Source organism: Bombina bombina, chromosome 3 (assembly GCF_027579735.1).
Source record: "Bombina bombina isolate aBomBom1 chromosome 3, aBomBom1.pri, whole genome shotgun sequence".
Classification (NCBI taxonomy): Eukaryota; Metazoa; Chordata; class Amphibia; order Anura; family Bombinatoridae; genus Bombina; species Bombina bombina.
Genome location: NC_069501.1, coordinates 1,294,723,646 through 1,294,729,645, shown reverse-complemented (window position 1 = coordinate 1,294,729,645; position 6,000 = coordinate 1,294,723,646). Strand labels below are relative to the sequence as shown.

Genomic DNA, 6,000 nt, shown 5'->3' with positions numbered 1-6,000 from the left:
TCCAACAGGAATAGCTGCAGCACCTCTTCCCCAGATATGGCTTGGCACCCCGCTATCCAGTGAGCTGCTGTGCGGTGCACCTTACATGCCCACTCAAGGTAGGAATCTCCAGCTAATTTAACAGTGTCTCTGAACCGCCTCCGGTATGCCTCCGGTGTCACCGCATACCTGGAGAGCAGAGCCTCTTTTACCGTATTATAATCCCTGACTTCCTCATCTGGAATGGCCCGAAAAGCCTCTCTGGCCCGGCCGGATAATTTTCCGGATAATATCATGACCCAGTCCTCTGCGGGTACCTTGTGTAGTGCACATTGCCTCTCAAAATCCGCAAGGTACCCATCAATCTCTCCTTCTGTTTCCAGGAAGTTTTTAAAAGCTGCAAAATTTACTTTTCTCTTTTCCATCTTAGTCAGTATTGTAATAATCCCCCTCTTCCTGAGGTTACTGGCTTGTGTAGTTGCTCTTCTGGGCGATAAGGTTCATTCCGTCGCTTGCCACCAATTGTTACGGTACCAACAGGATACCAAGGTTAATACCAGATGAACAATGTCCTGCATAGGGAATCAGCAATTCACAACCAAGCCAGTTTTCAGGTTTAAAACAGAATGACATTTATTAAAGGCTAGATGCCTAGTATTTATACAGGTTTGACCCCAGATGGGGGGGTTGAAAGACTCTTGTACATTACATGGAGGGAACAAGCCCTTTGACATGATACAATAGAATTATATTACTTAAACACTTCAACCACAAGACACTCTTGGCCCTTCTTATCACTTAGGCGTTTTCTCTCTGGAGGTGATCAAACAATAGAATGCTTAGCACTAATTAGATTATAGCTGGAGCCAGCAACTCTGTCTTTAGAAATTAGTTTCTTAGCTAAACACAATTAACTCCTTCAGTCCTGACAGAAGGGTCTGTCACAGATACTGTTACGGTTACCCTTAGTCTCGCTGAGAGATGGACCGCTTAGTAGCCTGGATCCCTATTGCTAAAGAGGGGAGAAGCTGCTTTCCATAGTATTCTATATGAGTCTCGCAAATATAGAATAATCTCCCTTAGCTGCAGTACAGCTAGGATACCCTTCTGCCCACAAAAACGAGTCAACGCTGCGATTGAGGGTCAAACAAGAACTCAGGACTGGGATGCCCAGCCTGCTTTTTATTAAGGTTACATGCACACAGGGCACTCCCAGGGGGAGAGGGGGGGAAGCACAAAATCCCCCATCACACATTTAGATAGAGAGCACTGTCCTTTGACAGGCCACAATAGGATTACAGTACTTAAGATAACAAGTTTACAAGTTCATCTTATCAATTAGCAGTCTGGCTCCAGAGGTGATTAGACAATAGTTTCTAAAAGCTGAAAAAAAAGTTAACTCTTTATGAAATGATACTTGTTACGGTTTTCTTGGAGCCCTTCTTAGGCGCTGGCTTGGCTGGTTCAGGCATTGCTGCTGGGAAATAAGCTCTTCACAACAAAATAACTAATGCTTCTGTAACAGTGCTCCCTTTCTGTGGAACACTCTGGCAGACACGGTCTGACCCCTTTTCGGGGCAGACTAAGGCTGTCCAGACCGCTGGTTATGCGGGGCTGAGGTCGGTTTGTCTGGACAACCCGTCGGCGTTGCCATTCTGTTTCCCAGGTCTGTAAGTAATGGTGAAATTGAAGGGTTGCAACGATAAGCTCCAACGTAATAGCCTGCCGTTATCTCCAGAGACCCGGTTCAGCCACACCAACGGGTTATGGTCGGTGACCAGGGTGAACTCCTGACCATATAAATAGGGAGTCAATTTCTTTAATGCCCACACCAAAGCCAAACACTCCTTTTCGACCGCTGCATAGCTGACTTCGCGGGGCAGGAGCTTCCGGCTGATGTAGGCAACTGGATGCTCCCCTCCATCTTCGCCTACTTGGCTGAGGACGGCTCCCAGCCCGAACATGGAAGCATCTGTATGGACGATAAAACGTTTGTTAAGGGCTGGGGCCGCCAAGACAGGAGCGTTAATTAGAGCATTTTTGAGAGCCTGGAAAGCCATTTCACAGTGGGGAGACCACAGGACCTGTCGAGGTAAGTTCTTCTTGGTCAAGTCAGTCAGGGGTTTGGCAAGTGTGCTGTAGTCTGGTACGAACCGTCTATAGTACCCTGCCGTGCCCAGGAAGGCTAGGACCTGAGTCTTAGTGATGGGGGTGGGCCAATTGGCGACAGCTTCTATCTTGGCCGGCTCTGGTCGCTGCTTTCCACACCCCACCCGGTGACCCAGGTACTGTACCTCGGCCATCCCAAAGTGGCATTTTTCTGGCTTCAGAGTCAGGCCAGCAGCCCGGATCTGATCCAGAACCATTCCTACATGAGCTAAGTGGTCCTCCCAGGACTCACTGTGGATCGCTATGTCGTCCAGGTAGGCGCAAGCAAAACTCTGGAAGCCATCCAGGAGCCTATCCACCAAGCGCTGGAATGTAGCTGGGGCATTCTTCATCCCAAACGGCATTACCCTAAACTGATATAAGCCGAATGGGGTGACGAATGCCGACTTGGGGATAGCCTCCGAGGCCAGGGGAATCTGCCAGTAACCTTTGCAGAGGTCAATAGTGGTCAGGTAATTTCCCCTGGCTATACGATCGAGTAGCTCGTCTACCCTGGGCATAGGGTAAGCGTCCGTCACGGTTTTTTCATTGAGCCTCCGATAGTCTACGCAGAACCGGGTGGTCCCATCTTTCTTGGGCACCAAGACAACTGGGGAGGCCCAGGGACTATCGGAGGGCTCAATTACCCTGAGCTGGAGCATCTCATCGATCTCCTTCTTCATTCCTGTCCTAACTGCTTCGGGGATTCGGTACGGAGCCTGGCGCAAGGGAGCTTGTCCCGGAGTATCTACCTGGTGGGTGGTTAAAGTAGTGTACCCTGGCTTCGGGGAGAAGGTGAGGTGTTTGGACTGGAGGAGTTGGCTGAGCTGCTCCCTTTCAGTGGGGCTAAGTCGGTCTCCTATCTGAACCTGAGCCACTATACCTGTGGGGAGACTCTTTTCTAATAGGTCTGGAATGGGTAGACTGTCGGGGTCTTCCTGAGGGGAACAACATACGGCCGTCACGTTCTCTGGTCGCTCAAAATATTCCTTGAGCATGTTTACATGGAATGTCTTTCTAAGATTGTTGTCATGGCAGCTAGCTATCACATAAGTGGTGTCTCCCCTTTTCTCTACGATCTGGTAGGGACCCTGCCAGGACGCCTGCAATTTGTCTGTCTTCACCGGCTTAAGTACTAACACCTTTTGTCCTATGGTGAAGATTCTCTTTCGGGCCCCCCGATCGTACCATACTTTCTGTCTTCTCTGGGCCAACTGGATATTAGCCCGCACGGATTTGGCTAATTGCTCCATTCGGTCCCTGAGTTCCAGCACGTATGGCACAATGGGGACACCGTCAGCCTCCATCTCTCCCTCCCAGTGCTCCCGGATCAGGTTTAGGGGTCCCCGTACCTTTCTTCCGTAGAGCAACTCGAAGGGAGAGAACCCTGTCGTTTCCTGGGGCACCTCCCGATAAGCAAATAGGAGGTGCGGCAGGAAGCGTTCCCAGTCTCGGTATTCCTGAGTGAACGTCTTGAGCATTTGCTTGAGGGTCCCATTGAACCTCTCACACAGCCCGTTCGTCTGGGGGTGGTATGGGGAGCTCAGGAGGGACTTAATTTTGCAAACCTGCCAGAGTTGTTGGGTCAATTCAGCCGTAAATTGGGTGCCTCGGTCGGATAGGATTTCTTTTGGAAATCCTACCCGGGAGAACACCTGTACTAGTGCATTCGCTACCGTATCCGCTTGTATGTTGGATAGGGCGACAGCCTCTGGGTACCTGGTAGCGTAGTCCACTACGGTAAGAATGTAGCGCTTACCGGAGGGACTAGGGGTAGCCAGTGGTCCCACTAGGTCAATAGCAACCCGGCTGAAGGGTTCCTCTACAATGGGCATATTTACTAGATGGGCTTTAGGGTGATCGCCTCGCCTTCCTACTCGTTGACACACATCGCAGGTGTTACAGTAAGTTCTAACGTCAGCGTGCACCCCTGGCCAAAAGAACGTGTGAGTAATGCGGTGTAGGGTACGGGTTACGGCTAGGTGGCCTGCTAAGGGGATGTCATGGCCTATCTTGAGGATTTCTTGACGGTATTTGTGGGGCACTACCAGCTGTCGCCTACGCTGTCCCCTTTTCTCTGTCCAGCGGTATATTTTCCCTTTTTCCCATAAGAATGTTTCGTTATCTGCCCCGCCCCCTCCGGTCTCTGCTCGTTCCCGGTACTTTTGTAAAGTCGGGTCAGTCTTAGACTCTGTCTCGAAAGCATCTGGGGTGTCCCAGGGTATGGGGCCTAACATGTCAGGCAAGGTCGGGGTAGGTCTTACCTGTGTCTCCCGCACTGGTGAGAGCTCTCGCTCCATCCGGGCTTGGGCCCGTGTAGTCACTGGGTCCGCCTCGTTGTTGCATACTGGAGCATAGGCAGAAGTCATGGGGCCCAAATCGTTGCCCAGTAGTACTTCGGCAGGTAAATTATCCATTATGCCCACGTTCACAGCCCCCTTTCCCGCTCCCCAATCAAGATGCACTTGAGCTGTTGGAATTTTGTACACATCCCCCCCCGCCACTCTAACGGCCACAGTCTGTCCGGATCGCTTGTGCTCTGGCACCAAATGACTCTGTACCAGCGTGATAGTAGCCCCTGTGTCTCTCAATCCCTCTGTAGATCGCCCCTCGAGCCATACCTTCTGCCGATGGTGCTGGCGGTTATCTGAGGCAGCATATACAGGGTCCACCTCGTGAAGCGGCCCCACATATCCCTCCATAGGGGCCTCTTGGTTAACACAGAGGGCCCGGGCCGGACGATAGGACCCAGAGGGGTAATTGTAATTCCTGGGTGTCTGGTGCGTATTAAGGGGGCAGCTAGCCATGAAATGCCCTGGTTGCTTGCATCGGTGGCAAGTCGGTCTGGGACGCTCAGAGCTGTTATTGTGTGGTCCTGAGTGTCGGACGGGCCCTGTGGGCACCGGGGCTCGGAATTCAGCACGAGGGGGTGCACGGTAAACCTCTCTGGGTTCGACCCGTGCTGGAGCTCGGTAGTTCATGGGTTCGTGAAGACGGGAGTCATAATGTTCATCGGCCAATTTGGCTGCTTCTTCTAAGGTAGAAGGCCGCCTGACTCGCAGCCATTCCTTCCCTTGCTGTTCCATGCCATTATAAAAATGTTCTAAGAGAAACAATTGTAAAATTTCCTCACCAGTCACCGCTTTACTTCCGCTCAGCCAGTGATTTGCCGCTCTCCGCATTCGGTGCGCCCATTCCATATGGGTATCGTTAGGCTTCTTTTTCGTGCCCCGAAACTGTCGGCGATACGTGTCCGGAGTTACAGCGTACCGTCGCAACAGTGTCTCCTTAACTAGCTCATACTGTGTCACTTCCTCAGCACCCAGAGTACGAAAGGCTTCCAGGGCTCGCCCGGATAGTTTCCCAGACAATATCGTGGGCCACTCTCTGTTGGGAATCTGGTGCAGGGCACATTGCCTTTCGAAGTCCGCCAAATATTCATCAATCCCTGTCTCGCTCTCTAGGAAGGGTCGAAATGCCGCATAGGGTATCTTGGGCCTCCCAGCATTTTCGACAGGGATGATTACCTGCGGGGCTTCAGCATTGCGGTGTGCGTTCGCTAGGTTGAGTTCGTGGGCTCGAGTCTCTCGTATATCCTCGTCCGCCTCCGCCATCAACTGCTGTACCAATTCCATGGAGGGGTTCGGCCCGTATAATGAGAGCCTTTCCCGAACAATCCTGGTTTTTTCGTCACTAATCGTGGTCGGTGTTTCCGCCATTGTGAAGCTCTGATCCAGTTCGGTCAATTCTGCGATCAGCTCTCTCCTCGGCCGGTTGCTGGCGTACCCCCCTCTGCTTTCAAGTAAATCCTTTAGGGTTGTACGCTTCAATTTTTCGTAAGCGCTCTCCATCCGTTCTGTACCTCTCCTAGGA

General features: G+C 51.6%; 1 protein-coding gene across 1 annotated transcript in view; it reads left to right on the top strand.

The window, feature by feature from the left end:
• The window catches only part of ALDH3B1 (aldehyde dehydrogenase 3 family member B1), a 280,384-nt gene that overhangs the window by 170,418 nt on the left and 103,966 nt on the right, over nucleotides 1–6,000 (top strand). The window lies entirely within an intron of this gene.